At 37.4% G+C, this 21,382-nt stretch overlaps 1 protein-coding gene across 1 annotated transcript in view; it reads left to right on the top strand.

The window, feature by feature from the left end:
- Window positions 1-21,382, top strand: part of LRP1B (LDL receptor related protein 1B) — a 1,938,012-nt gene that overhangs the window by 558,610 nt on the left and 1,358,020 nt on the right. The gene's annotated exons all lie outside the window — the stretch shown is intronic.

Genomic DNA, 21,382 nt, shown 5'->3' with positions numbered 1-21,382 from the left:
CATGTTGGGTAAAACCGAACATGTTGAGCAACTGCATACATTGAATTCTGGTCTCCTCATGTGGAAGTATGCACATGGGCCTCACCGTATACATAATATTTCTTGGGAGAAATGAAACAAGAGAAAGGAGTAAGACAAATTAACCAGCTACGTATAATGGCATACAATTCTCACGTAACCGCCTCAGTGAAAGGTATTAGTGACAATACTTTACCATACATGGATATTCCACGCATAGCACAGTAGAGATGCTACAACAAAGTGGCAGGGTTAGGTAGCTAATAGAACAGGAGTGTGCTGCATCAGTTCTCAAAAGCCTGAAGTTCAAATTCGGTATGTCAAGTTTGTTTTTCTAGAGGCCTTTCTTCCGTGCGCCACAGCATTCTTGCTGTGCCAAATTCCCTACAGTTTTCTTAAGTGCCCATACCAGTATCTCTTTCTCAGTTCAAATTTCCTATTACAAAAGTCACAGTATAATGGGCTAGTGTTCATTTTAACAACTCCTACTTTAAAGACTTTTTTCTTCTGACAATGTTTAAATTATGAGGTGCTGTATTTTGATGCATAAACATATAAGTGCAGTAGGGGGAATTAATTAACAAGACCATCCCTTGTCTAGTTTCTGTGCTTACTTCATTGTATAGTTCACATGCAACTTTTAAATACTGCTGTAATGTTTTGAGTGTCTTTATTTTCACAATACATTATAAAAGCTGTGCTAACACGCAATGTGCGTTTTTATTAAATATCATTACCAAATATGCATGTAATCATTCCTTACATAATTTATTTAAGTTTCATTGTTGGCCTTTCCAAATAATAGCCTGATTGAAATTTCACACAACGTTTTGTTGAGGTTGTTTTATGATTTAGAAGGGGTTAGTATTGTTTTCCGTGGGAAAGCAACATGATGTGCTTAGGAGAATTAGAATGAAGGAAGCATTTCGTGTGGTGTGTGTGTGTGTGTGTGTGTGTGTGTGTGTGTGTGTGTGTGTGTGTGTGCATTTGATAAATAGCTCAAAACTTGTACAAAGAGATATCCATATAGAGGCTTCTGATGAAGTAAGGCCAGGGCTGAAGGTTATTTATTTGAGCTTCAGACTTTTTTTACTTTTACATTTCACTGCCATAAATTGGACTTTATTATTATAAAAAATGAAAGCAGCTGAATTATATGCCACCTTTAAAAAATGAAAAGAGGACGAGAAAAATAAATGCAACAGACTATCTTTAACATTGAACATGGACAAAGAAGGACAGGATATACGTCCTCTTTAATGCTCAAAATAAATACACCATTTCTAAGTCTGAAGCAAAGGTGACCTTTCCCTAAGTCTTACACAGTGTATGGAAACTGCATTTTTTCCTAGTAAGCTGTAAGCTGCAGAAAATGTTTTGAGCCTTTGCATGCGTATTTGTGATGTTGGAACCTACTGAATCCTGCATTGTCTCTGTTGCTCCAGGTGAGTCTCCTCACAGGGATCTGACCCGAGGACATGATTGTCAGGAGGTGTTACTTAATTAGAAGTGCCATTCCTCTAGCAATGCCTCAAATCCAGAGACACACAGGAAATCTCAAGCAGCACTTATGTAATTCCAGCACATATTAACAACCAGTTTGGGGATTCTACCAACTTTTCTTTTTACTTCCCTTTGTTATGCATCCTGATACTGGGGAAATAAGCACAAGATAAGTGAGGTACCCACCAGGCAGACTGTTAATCAGATTTCCCCCAAAACTCCATCACCTGAACTCCATAAGTCATTTTTTAAAATTGAGCATGCAATGCTTTTGGGGTCTTCTGGAAACAGTGTCAGTTGAGAGCCAGAATTCAAAAGGCCCTGGAAAGTCTGGTCTTTTTTCCTCCTGTTGTACTGTCACCCTTGTGAGAGGACATAGTTTCCTCTGGGAAGGATGAGAGAAAAGACAGCCACTAAATTCCTCACAGAAAGTTCTGGCTCCATCACTGACACATGTCTGAAAACTAAAGGTTGACTAAAGATTTCCTATTGCTATGATCCAATGGAATCACATGGTAAGTCCATTGATATAAGACCTTAAAAAAATCTTAAACTGGATGCCACTCGTTTTGTTTTTCATGTGAAGTACTAAAATTCAAATACTGTGTGATCTATAAGTTATGTTCACAGTCAATGTATTTTTTAAATTTCTTATTCCTTTTTCAAAATAGCATTCCTTATTAATATGAACCCCAGGCCTGTAGTGGTGGTGCATGATTATAATGCCAACATTTTTGAGAAAGATCAAGAGTTAAAGGCTACCTGAGACTCTATGTCAGACAGCAACAACAACAACAAAAGATTTGAATGCCTGGGCTATGATGGATTCCATTCCGTCCTTGGCCACCATTGCTTTTCCCTCATTTTGAGAAACTAGATCTGAAAAAACCAATGTCCTCCCTAGTAGTAGATGTTTATTTCTCTTGGAAGTTTTATTCATGAGGATGGAGAGTTGGCTCCAAGGTAAACAATACCTGACCTTTTTCGAATGAGTGGACTTCAGTTACCACCAACCACATTGGGAAGCTTAGCATCCCCTGTACTTCCATGTCCCAGGAACCCAACACTCTCTTCTCCATTCTGTGGGAACTGTGCTCACCTGACATTTACTCATACGTTTCCGTGCACCTATACATGTAGGAAAAGTTTAAGTTAAAAAAAAATGGTTCGTACTATGTGATGTTCTTTCTTTACAGTGCTTGGATCACAAGGATACAGACTTAGAAAGCCCCCAGTGTTCCAATAACAAGAAATAATTCCAGAACTTGTTACTGAACTTATCTGACCTAGGAGCTACACAATAATGTATATGCCTAAATTTGTTCCTTAATTCTTTCTCATTAGTAAAACAGTAAATAGGTTACTTTTTTGAAAAAGACACCCCAGGGCCAACAAAATGGCTCATTATATAAGAAGATTGCATAAACCAGACAGCTCGAGGTCAGACTCCAGAAGCCATGTACTAGGAGAGAGCAAATGTTCCTGTGATATCCACACTCATGCTGTCTTACTCACACAGATACACACACACACTGTCACACAAACTAATAATAATAATAATAATAATAATAATAATAATAATAATGATAATAATAATAATTTATTATTATTACTATTATTATAAATATTCTTTCAAAAGTTAAAAACTGTTACTATAGTACATATGTTATGCATACATGTCTATAGTGGTAAACTACTCATGTGACATGTGTACAAACCTGAGCTTAATCCCCAGCACTAAAGGTAAAACAAAGCAAAATAAAAATACATGACAGTTCCATGCAAACAATAGGTCATCAAGTTGTACAACTTTATACTTTCAAAGGCATCTTACAGAGAAAGTTTAGGATAATACAAATGACACATAATGGCCCAGAATAGTGTTTGTCTTTGCCACTTCCTGCCTAGCTTTTGCCTTCACTGGAAGAGATCAAGGCAATGGCCTTGTTGACAGTTTTCTCTAGTCTGTTGCCATCGACCTACATTTTACATACAGTAGATAGTTTGTGATTACCATTTGGTTTGCTCTGGAAGAATTTCCTACTTATAATCCAAGAAGAATAAGACTAATTTATGAAACTTCTGTGCAAAATTCAAAGAGATACTATGTCACTCATGTCCCAGAAACTGGCACAGTTCTGAAGGCACACTCTTCCAAAATTTAATCTTCAGATTGTAATGGTAATTCCTGGTCAACTGTACAGCTTTAGACTTCATACTAAGAAAAAATCTTTTTCAGTGTAGATATATAGTCAAGATATATATTATCCTTAGTCTTAGATATTTTGTGAGAAGAAATTTACTTGGGATGAATCTATAGTAATATTGATTTTTTAGATAAATAAAGTGTGTATACACTCACAGACATACTTAATAATAAATTAAGGTATTCAATCTTTATATTCACCCTAGAATTTTTAAACACCACAAGGCTCTAAAGTAGAATATATAGCCTGCTGATCATGTACAACATTATAACCTGGACCTATCAGGTGCTAAACATAATAGCGATATTCAACAAATAAACAAGCAAATTCTTATGGGGTTTCTCTTTTTTTTCTTTTTTAATTAATTATTTATTTATTGGTTTGTTTGTTTTGGTTTTTCAAAATAGGGTTTCTCTGTGTAGTCTTGGCTGCCCTTCAACTCACTCGGCATACCAGGCTGGCCTTGAGCTCAGAGATAGGCCTGCCTTTACCTCCCGGGCCCTGGTACCACCACTACCACTACAACCACCTGTTTAGGAAGCAAATTCTAAATGACAAATATTGTGACATTGATGCTGAAGAAAGCTACAGACAAGTTATGACATTATGAACATATACATTGCCTCCGTAGATTTTCACACCCCAAGAAGATAGAACACGTTAATAAAGTAACTCTAGTTGATTTAATAACAACTATAGCATTTACAGACATGTGTGCACACACTCAGGCCTCTAGGGATGACAACACATTTTATAAAAGATGCAGGCACCTGTACTCAGAAGGTGCCTCCAGAAGGCCACTTACCCATCTCGTGCCTTCCAAAGCAAAGCACTTAGGTAACTGTCTTTTATTACATGCACCCAAGGTGTTTGCTTAAGTTGATATTGGTGTTCTTTCTGGGATTTTTTATTTCTAGAGTTATGTTTAACTTTAATAAAATCCAAGCTGAAGTCATAGTTGTCAGCTTTTACTTTGGGTCTTTCATGATGAAAAGGACTGCTGTATTGTGGACTTTAAGTATTACAGCTAGGAAAGTCTCTGTTTAACAGTCCCCTTCAGAAGAGATTTTAGTCACTAATGTAACCTTTGTTAAGTGTTTGATGTATGGAAAATTTTATATAAGCATAAACTGATATCTTAATATACAGATGATATGGTTCTATTAGGGGAGCTATTAAAGCTGTCTTTTATATGTTCTAACATATGTGATGTTATGTATGTGATAATGTTCAGTTTGGATTCAGGATTTATTTTCTGAAAACAAAAGCAGATAATATGACACTATATACAGGTGTCAACCCCTCCTTGTAGGGGGTATTGAAGAAAAAGTGAGTGAAATGGTTGTATAAGAGAGAAATCTGGAGTTTAGAGAAAGCAGCATTTGAATGATAGTGACTATAGCAGTGAAAAGGAAATGTATTTAAGTAACAATGTAATACATTAATGGGTATGGGCCCTTTATAGAATCTTGACAGCATCATAAAATGTCTAAATTTACTTCCAAATACCTTTGTGTGTGACTTTGACATTAATGAACATAATACTGCCAAAGCCTTAAACACAACATTATGGGATCCTCATCTAAGTCTGTGTACTTGGCAGCACTCCAAGTAAATTCCGAAACACAGGATCTTATTTTCCACAGTGAATACATTCCTTCATGACTTTAGGTGAAAGGGTATACTTTTACCCTGCATTTGAATCTGTTTTGGTTACGCCTACAGAGAGTCACTGGAAACCAATTCAGACACCCAACTTTACCATGGATCTGAAAACTAACAACTTGTTTGAAATTCAACCACCTTGGACACAGACATTGTATAACTGGAGCCTTGGTGGATGGTAGACAACATGGTCTCTGTCCTTAGACATGTTTAAGGCATTTACTCTTTAACTAAAGCCTACTTGGCAGGAATATGGCCACTACTTTACAATTTGCTATAGTGTTTCCACATCCTCCTGATGTTTTGTAGCTGTGAATATCTGTGTGAGATTAGGACCACTGATGTTTCATCAAGGAAGGCAAGAGAGGCTTACAAGGCCATATCCACACTCAAATGTTTATAGGCAGTTTATGATTTCTAGCAGCAAAGTGTGGCTGAGGCTCCACCTCTACCAGAGAATATAGAGGCTGTTAGCAGTTGCTGGGAGAAAGACTACCTCTATTGTCAGTGCTTCTCTAAATCACTTTGATCCTATGCTCTGGCATGTAATCCGAATTAATTCATTGGTTCACTAAGCTAGACTTGAGCGGAATTGCTACTTTGTTCCGATGAGTGCTCCCATCCCCGGGATGCGTGTGTATGCATGTATATGTGTGTGCATGTGTGTGTGTGCATGTATGTGAGAGTGTATGTGCATGTGTGTGAGTGTGTGTGCATGTGTATATACATGTGTGAATATGTCCGCATATGTGTGTGAGTGTGTGTGCATGTGTGTATGTAGTGTGTGTGAGAGAGAGACAGGCAGCCAGAGGCGGGGGGAGTGGGGAGGAGAATAAGATGTATTTTAACCTTGAGGGCTACATGAATCCTTGCCACCTTGACAGTAATCATTGTTGAGTCTAGAAATGAGGCAATAACTGATGTACTTTGGAAATTATAGTCTTGTTCTAGAGACACATTTAAAAACTGGATGCCCCTAGTAAGATACAGGTGTTTTAGTCTCTTGCTGCATTAGTGGCAAAGCAGTTCATTATTCCTGTGGATAAATGGCCATGTTCACTTTAACTAGGAGTCTTGAGCAGGTAAACTAAGGTTCTTTTTAGTGTCTATACCAAACTGTCTTAAGAGTATTGTATAGGAGGGTGAGGATGAGATGTGTGAGAAAGGGGAGACTGATTTATGCAGATGTGACACAACCGCTGCTGGAAAAAGCAGTCATGAAAGTTGGGGAGGACAGAGGAAGTACAAGCAACGATAGCCAGTTATCAGCTATTACCATTTAAGAAATTGTCTTTTTCCCAGGAACCATTAACTGCCTATACATTCTCTGGGAAAGCTGGGGTCTCAGGAACACCCCTGCTACTAGCAGTCATTAACTAACTGCCTATATATTCTGAGTATGGCTCTGTCCACACACACACACATGCAGGTGCCAGTAAAGACATACAAAAGACATTGAATTCCTTGGAGCTAATGTTACAGAGAGAGTTGTGACCCACTTAACAACAGTGCAGGGAAATAAATATGTGTCCTTAGTACAAAAATGTGACAGATACTCTTAAGTGCTAAGCCATCTCTCTAAACCCAACATTATCAGTTTTTTTAAACCTGGGTGATGCTTCTAGTTATGTTACCTTTCTTTTTTACAAATCTGTGACACGTTTCTCTGATAGATTGTCATTGTTAAAATTTCTCTATTCTGTACATGAGAGTACCGTCTTGTTTACATACAATTTTGAAGAGTCAACATCCATAATGTCTCGATAAGTAAAGTAAGCTGTACTATAGGTAGAGCAGATTTTACATATTATAGAAACAGCATCACCAAATATTCCCAAGCTAGAAAGTTAGCAGCCAGTTAGATGCAAAGAGGAGAATTTAGGAGCACCACTAGGTCTGTGAGTGACAGGCAGCCAGAATGCAAGGGAGTATGCTTTTTCTTACAAAGAAATTTCACTTTGATGTTCTTTGAGAAACCACTAAAACAATTAAGCCGCCACTTCAGTATCTTTGATGAGTCAGGAGTTTCTTTAAAGATGGTCCAGACCTGACTGAACGCCTCAGCCGAATGTAACCACCTTTGTGTAACTTCTACCTTAGAGCATTTATCTCTCGGTCAGACTGTCTGTAACAACAAACAGCCTCAAACTGAGTGTTAAAAAACATCCCTCTGTGTAAGCATCAGGGTGGACTGGTTATGAGCACCAGACGGACTTTTCCTACACTCATGGGTTAAATGAGAATTCAATGAAAATAAGATTTAATGCTCAAGATCAAACCTTCGTGCTGTAACCAATAGCTAAGAAGGTAACTTTTGGACCTTAAAATCCAAATATCGGCATCATAAACATTACCCTATAGGGAAATCCTTTTCTGAAAGCAAAGGACCACAGACCTGAAATAAAATTGGTAATCAAAATGTTGAAAGAGGAAATAACAAAGGCCAAATGGAGAAATAATTGCTCACTTGTCTTTGTGTGTGTGCATGTGTGTGTGTGGGGGGGGGGGGTGGTAGGTGGTGTTTCCTCCAAGAGCACTACCTCCAATGCTGGTTTTCAACAGTGCAAACCAATTTGGCAGGAACACAGCAGCAATGAATAAGTGATAAGACTGCTAGAGCTAATGATTGCAGCGTGGCACAACGCAGCCCTCTGTGGAGTTGATCTTCAGAAGCAGCAGCTTTCCAAAGTTATACGACTAGAAGGCAGAGTTAGATAGAACAGGGGGCAAACTGAACAAAGAAAAGCAAGCCTATTTTTGATAGACTCAGTCTCCCCTTGTAATTGAGAGGAATACAGATTAACAGACTCCTTTCTAGTGGGGTCGTCACCCTTGATATTTGATTATATGATTTTTGTTTGAATAGCTTCCTCTCCGTTTGCACTACTCTCACCCCCTAGGTTGCAGTGTATGTGATATGCATTGCAGCGTATATGTCCTCAGAGGCATTACACTGTGGAGCGTCTCTGTGGCCCCACCATACATGACACAATGTTTCATTTCTTTTTTTTTTTTTTTGCTTTTAAATTTCTATATTTAAATTGATTTTTTACCAGACTATTGTGGTATATTAAACTTATGAAGGCATATAAGCTAAACAATTAATTATTTCTACAGTTTATATAAAATTGGAATTTGACTTGTATATGTTATTGACATTTTTGTGACAATGTATCACAGAACTACATTTGCTTTTGAAAATCAGATGAGAAACACCTACTATTAGTTTGGATCCCAAAAGTAAGTCTGGCTGTTTGTTCTTGAGGAGTTTCTACTTGGTGAAAGAAAGAGGGATATTATTACCTGTCCTCACTGCTTGTGAAAGTGAAATTGATGGCCCTTCTATGCGTATCATCATAGAGATTGCTCAATAAAAAAATTAAAAGTAGAAAGGTGGAGTGAACTAGTTGTAACAGCCCTAAAACATATACCTCAAAAGCCCTATGTCCTACCACAGAGGTGCTTTCAAATCCATATTTATAGTTGTTTCATTCATAAGAGCAAAGAGATTTTAACTAGCCTATATATATATATATATATCATAAGACAAGCACATAATGAAAATGTGGTACCTGCGCTAGAGAGCTGGCTTAGCAGTAAAGAGCACTGACTGCTCTTCCAGAGAACCTGGGTTCAATCCCCAGTATCTACATGGTGGCTCATAATCACCACTAACTCCAGTTCTAGGGGATCTTGTGGAGTAATTATTAATATTTATAACTGAATTATTATTTTAGTGAGTTCAGCAGTTACTCCATAACCAGCTTTATACCCAAGTAACCACACAGAGAGACCAGTATCTATTTAATTAGCCTATAGCACAATGCCGTGCAATAATTACTCCAACTCAAACCTCCATGCTAGTAAAGTTTCTCCCAATCAGATTTCCTGAATTACACCTGCTTTTAAATCATCTCCTATGCCCTGTTCATTTCTCCTGATGTTTCCAGGTCTTCTCCACATGGCTACATCCTTCCTTCCTTCTCTTTCTCCTACCCTCACACACCAGGAAGTACCACCCTACTGTCTGTTATTGCTCAGCATTGACTACTTATTTTTTATTGTCAATACAGAGAACAAATAGTGACATGTGTCCACAAACTTGAGACGTTAGATACTTAAAATGAACGCCACAATGCAGTGTCCAGATTGAGGCTTGATACTGGAGTGGAGAAATCAGCATTTGAGGAACAATGGTAAACTGTAAACAATCCAGAAAAACAATATATCAACAGACTCTGATATCCTCTTCTGGTGCACATTCTTATAGACAAAACACACATACACATAAAGCTAAATAGTTCATTTTTAAATGATGATAGTGTGGGCACATATACACACTATAACTCTTTTCAGCTTCCAAAAAAACCCCCATGAAATTGTGAAAATTCTAGAAAAAAATGATACTAAAAATATAATATATTAATTTGTGTAACCCAGGACAAGTGTCACAGGTTTTTTATTATTATAGATCATAGAAACTAGAAAGAGGGACACAAGACAGAAAAAAAGAAGAGTATGGAAAGAAAATAAGGTGATAGGATATATGTGACAGTCTGCTCTGGGCAGGAGGTGACAAGTGTGTGGGCCATGGTAAAGAGGAATGGAGAAGCATATGAAACAAATGGGCACAAAAATGCTGAAGTCAAGTTCATTACTCTTTATGCTGATTATAAAACAAACAAATATAAATTAAAAATTAGCACTCATGAATTCGCATAAATATTAAAATACCAATATTACATAAAAATAACGAATATAGGGTTCTAAGTATTACACTGGCACTTGTTGTGTGTACTGTCTGCTCATTATTATTTCAACACATAAATAATCTTCCCTGTAGGAATCTAAGTACATTTGAATTATAATTCATCATTTATAGCTCTAATAATATTTTCCAAATGAATGCAAATAAACTTTAATTAACTTTGGTGACTAATTAACTCCTCAAGTAATTATAATGTCTGCTATGCCACACTGCATCCCCTTCTGCCATGTGCTGAGGTTTCTTATATGGTTAAGTGCTTAAGTAACATATTTTTTTGAGCCTGAGTCTTCTCCAGTGTGCTTGATAACAGGGAAACACATGTCTTTTCTTTACCCATATAACCTGTAGCTTGGAGAAATTGATCAAAGTTATGTAATGCTATCTATAGAAGTTTTCTTCCCATTTTGTAAAAGCATCACAGAAGAGAACAGTGCTTTTGTCAGTAACAAAAGCCTTTTCGTATTTCAAAAGTCTGTTAGGATTTTCTGTTTAGTATTGCATCTATGTTTTTGTTAAAAGCTGTTAGCACTTAAAATTTAAAGTCAATATGTTTCTATCTCACTGTTTACGAATGTTTCCTATGTGTGGGTGATTTGGTTAGTTCCCATTTCACTATAGAAAACCATGAAAAAATCCAAATTAAGTATTATGATTATATGATATGCATACCATAATGAAAATATCAAACTTTAATTATGATTCTCAACAGTAGCTACTATTTAGCTCCTCAGCCAGTGATGGAGTAACATAAGCAAAAATCATCTCATTGTTTGACTATATTTTACACCCCAATTTCATTTTCAAAAGGAAGTAATATCTATAATATTATATTCTAAAACTAAATCCGTTTCACATCTTAATACATCTTGCTACATTAGATTTATACATTTTATTAAACTATGTTGTTTGTACTACAAATCTATGAAAAAGGATTTTAAACATGTTCTTTATTAACAGCAGCAAATAACCACTGAAAATTGATATGAATACATTATCATTATGAAATAATATGATGCCAATTTCCTCACCATCTTGAAGTCAAGAAATGTTTAGGAATTCTAAAAACTAGATGTCCAAAGTTAAAATGTATTCCTAAAAATAAGACAGGCATTCTGTCCACACTAATGTGGTTAGAACATGGTAAAAACTCCATATGTGAATTCAAGTCTCACTTCTGTCACTCTTTTCAATTCCTGCTCAGTCAGGTGGAACCATCATTGAAACCTCTAAATCAAGGAATGTATTTAGGTTTCTGTCTGATCACTGGAAACAAAGAAATGATAGTTCAATCAAACGAAAACACTTTCCCCAAGTATCCCTTGGTAATTGAGTTTTATAAAGGGTACTCTCTAGTTCAGGGTTGTAGGCTCTTAAGCGTCCATGGGGTTGACATATCCAGAGAAAGGTGGGGTAACTTCCCTACATGCATCTGAGTTTTTATTTTTTACTGTACCCAAAGAGATGGCAAAACACAAGGGCAACTTCTGCTTTATGTTTATTGAAGTATGTAGATTTTTAACTATGTTTTAATCTATTATTTTGACTTATCAGCCGTGTTATTTTCTATAGAGTTTACTTGCTTTCATCTCATCTACCACCTTTTGTCCCAACTGATTTTTCTCCTTTTATTTATTTATTTTTTTTTGGTATGGGGAACTTAATATGTAAGAAAACAAAATATATTTCTGAAGAAAAAGTATGTAGAATATCTCATTTGGGACAGAGAGAGACAGCTGGAGGAATAAACGCACTTTTCACCAAGAAAGCACATTCATATATGCATATGTGTATGAAATATATACTTGTGTTTTATATTAAAATGATCCCATATAATGCCTGAAGAATGAGATGAAAGTCTTCCCTGATGGAGATATTTGAAGACTGCTTATCTGTCAATGGCTTGGTGCTTTTCCTGTGTTTTGGCTGCTAAAGGCTTCATGGATTCCCTTGTATGGGTGATCATTTTTCTCCTTCTGAAATCACTGATAATTGCTGTCTGCAGAAACATGGCTGTCTAGAGTGTCATTCTGTCTGTTCTCCAGAGCTCAGTTTGAGCAAAACAAAACAAAACAAAACAAAAACAAAAACAAAAAAAAACAAAACAAAAAAAACCCAACGTCTCTTGTTCATACATTTTAATGGATGTTTTTCCATAAATGTCTCCAGAGTGTGTAACCTTTCTATATTCTCTTCACACGCCAATCACAGCCATAGGAGAGATTCTTGTGTAAGAATTAGGAAAGTTTTGTCACTGTACACTTTGAGAAAAATACTTTCTCCATCAGAGAAAGCACTTGCATAGATTCTCCTTAAATACTATAAAATACATTAAAGCCAAAAAGTTTCTATATATAATATTTCTAACTACACAAGTATACGTTTGAATATAATTTCTATATATAAGAGTAAAGCACAGAATCTCAAAAATAGACCCCGAGAAGATGAATAAATGAATTTTACAAGGTGATATGTAAGAGCAAATCTCTTACCTCATTTTAAATGATTTTCCCTCTACAATTTATCCTCTAAAATTATAAGGTATTATATGTTTATATATATATATATATATATATATATATATATATATGCAACTTTCTATATGCACATATGTAATAAATATGTAAAAATATAGACAGTTTCACAAGGCCTTGTATTTCAGATGTGGAACTGTTAGAATTGGTAAATGGAGTAATTGCATCCTAAATTGTAAGAAAGAGTCTAAGAAGAGCCAGCTCTCTATTATATGAATAATCTCTAGACACAGGGCACTTCCTATCTCACAACAGATCTGCTAAATTTTTTGGTCTTGTTCTTCCCATCTTCCTGAACTAGAGAAATAAACATGTCTGTCATTTGTTGAAGAGGGTTCTTGCTTCTGTTTGTTGTTAGAGCAGACAGAACAAACCAAGATCTTTGCCCTCAGGAAGCACCGCCTCAGATTCAAGCAAACCATACAATCTTTTCAGTGAACCTTTGAGTGACGAAGCTTGAAGTACTCAACATCAGAGGGGAAGGTAAAGAGCATAGGGTCAAGGGGGAAGGCAGCATGCCAGAGAAGTTTCTAGGCAGAATTTGTGGCATATGTGTGACTGAGTAATGGAATTCTAAAATGTGATTTAAAGGTGACAGTATTTCATATAAGTCTGTGGAAATTCTGAAAAGCTAGCTCGCTAAAAGATTTTAAATTATGGATTTACTTTCAATTTTTCCTTTTTAACACTGGGAGGGATGTAGAATTAGTTACATGGAAACTGCCTATTGCATCTAAAATGTGCTTGAAAAAAATTCAGAAATAGTACTTTTATGAGTTTTACTACTTGTGAAAGTCTTTGTACATATTTAAAAGTAAAGTCTACTTGTAGGCTTCTAGGACCATCTGGGTCCTTCTACTTTGCCTTTCTCCCATGATTCTCTCATCTAGAGTCCCACTAGAATGTCCTCTCCTCTGTCTCAGTTTCCTGGTAAGTGAAGTAGAACATTATGATAGGCAGATTTGGGCCCAGGGGTCCCGCTCAAACTAAGGCACCAGCCAAGGACAATACAGGCGGTAAACCTTAAGTCCCTACCCAGATCTAGCCAATGGACAGAACACTCCCCACAGTAGAGTGGAGAGTGGGATATGACTTTCTCACATACTGTGGTGCCTCACCTTTGACCATGTCCCCTGGAGGGGGAGAACTGGTGGCACTCAGAGGAAGGACAGCAAGTTACCAAGAAGAGACTTGATACCCTATGATCATATAGAGGGGGAGGTAATCCCCCTCAGGAACAGTCATAGGGGAGGGGAATAAGGGGAAATTGGGAGGGAGGAAAGAATGGGAGGATACAAGGGATAGGATAACCATTGAGATGTAACAAGAATAAATTAATAAAGGAGGAAAAAAATGTATATAAAAAAATAAAAGTAAAGTCTATAGGTATATATGTAGTATAGACTGAGAAGTAAGTGTGTTTCTGTCTTCCTACATTGCACTATACCAACTACCTACACTCACAGAAGGACAATTACAAATGCACAGGCACACACACACACACACACAGAGAGAGAGAGAGAGAGAGAGAGAGAGAGAGAGAGAGAGAGAGAGAGAGAGAGAGAGAGAGACACCACCCTACCTATGTCTCTTGTGTTCTTATTACCCCTTTCTTGATCAGACCCTCTGCCGTAATTGCTACACTATATTGCCTGAAATCAGTATCACAAAATCACAGTAACCCTTTTAATATTTCCTTTTCTACTTCCAAATGTCAGTTTCAAATGGTAATCGCCGTGCTGGGTTAGGTGAACGAGAGCTGGTTAGACTCTTTACTGAGGTTCAGGCTTCATAAATTGTCAAGAAGACACCAAACCCTGAAAAATGTCAGACTTTTTCAAAGGATATGTTTGGGTAAGAAAAGGCTGTAAAGAAGAGTGGGGACATAGTTTGAATGAAAAGGACACTGTACCACTTAGCGGATGTCCTTGGCTCATGAGTTGGAGCCAAGCAGCCCCAGCAGCTACTGTCAAGTGGCAATGATTTTACATCAGAGCCAGGCATAACTGGTAGCAGCAGAATGGACAAAGAAAATATCTCTTCTGAGGAAAACCATTAGGGATTTGTGGGAGAGGAGGAGAAAGGCTCAACTGGACAGAGAGAGGGGAGTTGTCATCACAAGCTGTACTCTTTAGGGAGAGAAATACTCTGATGAATTCAAATACCTGGAACCTCATTTCAGCCTTTAACAGATCTGCCTTTAGCAGTGATCTGCCTTGCCAAAAAAAAAAAAAAAAAAAAAAAAAGGGTGGGGAGAAAAAAAAAAAGAAAGAAAAAAGGAAAAGAAAAGGCTTAATTCATAATAACATTCCCATTTATCCCATAAATGCTTGAAGCTTAAACTTAAAATCAAACTCTTTTCCTCTTAAACATCAGCAACCCTCAGGGCACTGAAGTCATTTTGTATACAGTATTTTTGTGTACAAAAGTTTTTAAGATTCTCCCTTTGTGTCACACAAAAAAAGAGGACGTTTTCCCAAGGGGTGAACTTAACAAATGGTTTAAATTTAGTTTCTATCAAATAAAAACGATTTAGTTCATTTGTCTTGTATATCAAAACACTTAAGCAAAATAGCAAATAGTTCTTAAGTAAGGGGGAAACGTTTGTGGTACAAGTTTGTTGTGGGAAGCCCTGTTAAATTTTGTCAAGTTAGAAATCCCGTGCTTTGGCTGCATGCTGTGACGTTCTAACTGCTGATCTCTGCTGGAGGAGGTCTTTGTGTTCCAGGCCATCCTTGGACTATTTACCTTTGAAAGAAGTAAGTAAGTCCCTACTGAGAAACACCTGGAAGGTTAAGGAAGTTCTTACAGAGAGCTATTCAGGCTATTGTGTTCTTCTTGCCTTGGGAGTAGGGAGAGCGGGATCACCTTAGATCCTATTGACCTTACTATATAAAGTCTCACTCGTCTGCATTAAAGGGAATCTTGATCAGAAATTTCCTGACTTGATTAGTTATTTCTCGCATCCTACTTTCAATCCCCACTCCCTCTTTCAGGTAAACCCTGATTCGATTTTTCCAGCGGGCCAGGACCTGACAGTTTGTTTTATGGTGTGAAGTGGTGGGGCCCTTTCCTGCCTTGGTAGAATTAGTTGATGTTGATGCAGTCAACATTGGCTTACAGGCTGGTCTACAGTGAGGGAATCACAGATATAAACCATTCTACTCTCAAAATGCATTTCCATTGTTCCTGATATTCCACTTCTGTTTAAGTCTAAAAACTGTGCACAGTATGTGTCCTTTTAATCAGATTTAAAAAAAATACTGGCTAGTATAATCTTCCTGATTTTGTGTAACTTTATTATTTTCCCTAGATGTGCACCTAAATTTTTCTAGACATGACAGAATTAGTATGATAGCTGGAGAAGCCATCTGTCCATTCAATACAGAGAACAGCTAAGTTCATGCTGTGCCTCCCAGGACAACCTCAACTTTCTTGACTGAGACAACAAAACAAAACAAAAACAAAAACAAAAGAAACAAAGAAACCAAGTATTAAACACCAGAATCCATCATACAATCAAAACTGTCCATCCCGAGCCCATAAAATGAAATGATACATTTTTAAGGAAGTTTGTCTTAGACCCTACACTATCTTATTTTTCCTCACACTCTTAACAAGCATGGGAAGTTCATAGCCAAGCCCAGTACTTAGCAGACTATACAAAAAAGGGGGGCTGAGAGGATGGCCCAAAATAGTAGTGAGATGTGATGGTTGACAGGAAATCTATACAGGTCCACAGATCAACTCGAAAAGCTCAAGAACTAAGCACTCAGGAAGGGTAGACAGATCTGCAAACTTGATTATCCCTAAGGATTATCATCCCTTTATTTATAATTTATAATCCCTTACATTAGTCCGCATCCTTATTGATGGCCAGGGGTTATTATAGAAGTGTTATGCTGAATCTATCATGTCACGCAAATCTGAGAAAGCCAAGAGACTGCATAGAGTTGCTTTATATATATATTGTATATATTATTCTACATTAATCTAAAAATGGTTTGAAGCTAAATTGTAGACGTTACTTTGTTGTCTTCCATCTTGCTAGGTCATCACCTAATAGTTCAGAGTAGCCCCATAAAATTAAGCAAGCAGCTTATTTGTTCACTCTTATGGTATGTGTTTTGTGGTGTGGCAAGATAACTTGCATCACTGCTGCTTCAAGCAACAGAAAGATTCTTCCTCTTGCCATAGTTTAGATCACGAGTGAGTCCTGAGTCATGTTCTCTACTTTCCCTCATTGCTTTCCATCTGTCCTGTTTTCTGCTGTCTTAGCCTGTGCTCTGGCTGTGGCCTGTCTGTTGTGTGAAGTCCGTGTGCTCCTAACAATGGACTTTGCTTTGTATTTGTTGAACAGTACAGAAAACATGGCATGGGAAAAGAATGAGGAATTACATTCCTGCAGAAATCTTTAACAGAGATTTAAGAGGAGAAAAGTATGCCGTTATACTGATGACACAAAAAGGGCAGTCAGAGCAGCAAATAGAAGTCAGAAACTCAGACATGCATGCTGCTTTGCTTCTAATATTTATGGTGGATACATGTTTTAATTAAGGTTGCTTTTGACCTATGGGTCCCTTTGTTCCTTTCATCAGTTATTATCACCTGCCCCTACCCCACCACACACACACACCTGCTCTTTTTCTTTCTATCTCTCACATACTATTCAGTCCCAGGGGCATGGAGAGTACAAGACTGATGATTAAAGCTACCATGTATTTTGATTTGGTTGTAAAGTCTAGTTGCACAGACATCCAGTATACTAGTGTTGTGTGCAGTGTTCTCTTAAAGGCAAGAAAGAATGAGAGGAGTGAGTACAAAGCGGTGAAGCAGGTTGAGAGCACAGTCTGAAGTGGCCTCAGGTTTACTGTGAACTTCATCACAAACTCTGACAACAGTCAGCCTCTGAGGCTGAGAGGTGTTCAGAGGAAACGATTTTCACAACTACACAAATGTACTCACTGGATACCCAGCACCCAAATCAACATTTACGACACAGCGCTATTCAACATGGCTACTTGCAATGCCATTTTCTTGTTTTGGATGACTCAAGTTATAGGTTCAATTCTCCACATGGACCTGTTGTTTTTTGTGTTACTTCCATTTCCCCAACCAATTGACACGTGGCCACGCAAAATATATCTTAACTATCTGAAAAACACCTAGATAATTACTAAATAAATATTTTATTATTAAATAAGGTGGACATGAACTCCCATACATAATTAAGAAGTTATGTCCTATTGAAATCTGCTTGCAAAGAATTAAAATGGTTTTCTCCAATAGTCTTACTTAGTATATTAACATTTCAGAGCACGCTTCATGTCCAGCAGTCGGTGGCTAAAAAATAAAACATTAACTCTCTGGTATTTGGTAGACTTTTGTCATAATGCTTTGTTTGGGCATTTTTTAAATGTTGCTGGTCTGTTGCTTATACATTATGATTTTCTATTTTGTGTTTTTATGGTGTGTGTGTGTGTGTGTGTGTGTGTGTGTGTGTTTGGTTTCTGTTTCTTCTGTTTCTTTTTTAATTTGTCAGTTTGTTTTCAAAAGATAGAGAAAGAAAACATGGAGTTGGGAGGCGGGGAATATATGTAAGGAGATGGGAAAGCAATAACCATGATCTGAATATATTTTATAAAATATTTTCAGTAAAATATGAATTCCAAATAATAATTTCCTCTGTTTACATAGTATCTACCCATGATCTAACCAAAGAAAAAGGGCTGGCCCATGTTCATGCACTTGATTCAAGTACAGAACTTGGGATACAGCACCTGGCAGCAGACCTGGAAAGTTCATTTTCAAAGGAAGAATCTAAAGCTTGCCGAGGTAACCTGCATCAAATGTAGAACATCCCAAAGTGTTTAACTTGCTGCTGGCAGGGACCAAAATATCCTCATAAATCTCAGCTGCTTGTAAGCAAGGTGGCATGTCACCTGTATATTTTGAGTGTGTTACTCAGAAATTGCCTGCCCTCTGAGTGACTGGAGCTTTATTTTAAACCAGACTAAGAATCTCTACCTCTAGATAGCTCTGTGAGCTTAGGCCAGCTGAGTAATGCAGACTGTGTGAACTTTTTATATTTTCCTTCCAACCCACCTACCCTAGATAGGAGAGAAAAGAGGTTAATAGGAACAGGAGACGACTTTTTTAGATTCAGTTCCTTGGAGCTATTCCACCACATAGTAGGATTCCAACAGTCCAAATAAACAGCAACTGTGGCTGCTGGAACCCAGAGCAGCAGCTGGAATCCAGAGCCTCGAAGGTTTCTCTGGAGTAGTTCTCTCAAGGACTGTCTGGAAGTTGAGTGATGAACAGCCAGGACCAAAAACCCTAAAAAAAAACCTGCCTCTTGTTTTGGCCTCATATATAAATATCTCTTCTCCAAAGTCTGTACTATGATTTTCTGAGTAACATTTTTTATTATTTTTTGGCATATACATTCATATTAATACACATAAATAAAATAAACTACATACAGCAAGAAGAAACATGGAACAATCAGGAATTATATTAATGTTTAATTCATGGAGTTTTCGCTAATTGTATTTGGCACCCTTGCAGAAAACATCTTGGTGAATCTGAAATTCTGAATGTAAATCCATATGTATCATATCTCATCTCTATCAGCATCTATGTCAACCTAAACATCTTTAGGTCTTATCCCCCAAAGAATTAAGCTTAATTAAAAAGACTAAGCTGTTGGGTCTTCAACCTCATCAGAGACTTCAGAAGGAATAAACCTTAATTACCTGACTAAACTGGAAGTGCAGGTTACCAGCTTCCAAAATGAACAAATGACAGAGACAATTTGCTGCCGAAACTGTCACTCAAAACTCTCTATATGTTGAAGCATCATCTTGAGCTTTCAGGTCCAATATAAACTGACAGACATATTTGGGAGGCAGGAACTACTGAGGACTTGCTTACTCTCTCTTGGCAGAGTTTAGCCATCGATTCTGCCTGTATCCAAGCTTGCCCCTTTTAGCTAGAACTGACTGTGGCAGAAACAAGGCAAGAGGAGGCTCCTCTTCCAGTGGACAAATATCGCCTGTTGTCTCAAAAGTTTGTTTTCAACAGAAAAACACTGCATGCCCTTACACAAGTCTATTTCACATCCCACACTTGGGAATCAAAGCAAAAACATGTTTATATCTGCTACAGAGTGATGTTTCCAGGGCCTAGGTATCCACTTTGTCTGAAGCAAAGGTAGCTTACTATACTGTAAACAGTGATAGTGACACTTCCTTGAGTACCTTGTTGACACTAATTACAGTCAGGTGTGGTGAAAGACAGGGAAATACTGACTAGAGTTGTGATTAAGCAAAGATCATTCTATAATGTGTAACAGTATCACTTCTATTATCCTCTTGACTTTATTTCTATCATGCATAGGTAATAAGAAAAGTCACCTGAGAAATTGCCAAATGTCTTAGTTAGGGTTTTATTGCTGTCAAGAGACATGACCATGGCTCAGCAAAGTAAAGCATGTAATTGCGGCTGGCTTACAGTTTTAGAGTTTTAGTGCATTATATTCATGCTGGAAAGCATGGTGATGCGTTGGCAGACATTGTGCTGGAGAAGCTGAAAAACATCCTGATCTGACGGCAGCAGAAGGGGCCTGTGTGTCACACTGGGTATAGCTTGAGCATAGGAGACCGCGGAGTCCAATCCCTCAGGATCACTCTTCTTCCAACTAGGCCTGATAATGCCAATCCCTATCTACCAGGTATTAAAACTCAGAAGACTATGGGGGCCATGCCTAGTAAAACCTCCACAGCAAGTTACAATTTGGTTTTTAATTTTATGGCGGCAACATGTGACAATTTTTCTCCTGAAGCTACTTCGGTCATATTTGAATATCTGGATAAGAATGTATGACTCAAGAGAAATTATGTTATTCTCTATAGGGAAAGAAAACAATATTATGGGCAAAAATGAGGAGGATTGGTAGAATTTAAGGCGGTCAAACTTGAAGATGAATTCAACTGAGGTTTTTTGTAGTTTACTTTGAGTTCCATATGGCATTAGTGTGGAGAGGACTAATTTTGATTTACCATATATTATAAGTGATAACGCACCTAGTAAGGTACCTTATGAGTAAGTTTGTATCATGATTTAATTTTGCTAACTTGTAGCGCTGGTTAACTGTTTACATTAATTTTCTGTATGTATAATTTTTCATTTTGTTTTTGTACTCTGCAAGTGCTAGACAATTCTCTCTACACCTAGCTCTGGCCTTATCACACATATCTACACATAATAATGGATTGTGTTTATTTTTATACATGTTGTAAAAGATATATGTCTGTGCACCATGTATGCTCCTCAGCCTCTTGCAGTTCAGAAGAGGGTATTAGCTCCATTGAAATTGAGGCTGTGAGCCTCCACATAGGTGTAGGGAATAGAACCTGGGTTTGTGAAAGAGCAGATAGCGCTCTCAACCACGGAGCCATTACTTTAGCCACAAGCCCTTTTAGATTTCATTCTCCTACCATTGTCCCTGCTTGCCTTTTTCCCCCTCACACTGATACACTTCTCTACTCATCTTCTTTCTACTTTTATTTCTTCATTTTTTTTTTTGCATTTCTTTGTTTTGTAGTCCACTGAGTTTAACTTTTGTAACTTACAGAACCACAAGATGGAACATAGGTAATTTACCAGTGATCACACCATTGAAGAAA

The sequence above is a fragment of the Acomys minous genome (assembly GCF_964271855.1).
Source record: "Acomys minous genome assembly, chromosome: 10".
Taxonomy (NCBI): Eukaryota; Metazoa; Chordata; class Mammalia; order Rodentia; family Muridae; genus Acomys; species Acomys minous.
This window is presented reverse-complemented; position numbering and strand designations above follow the sequence as displayed.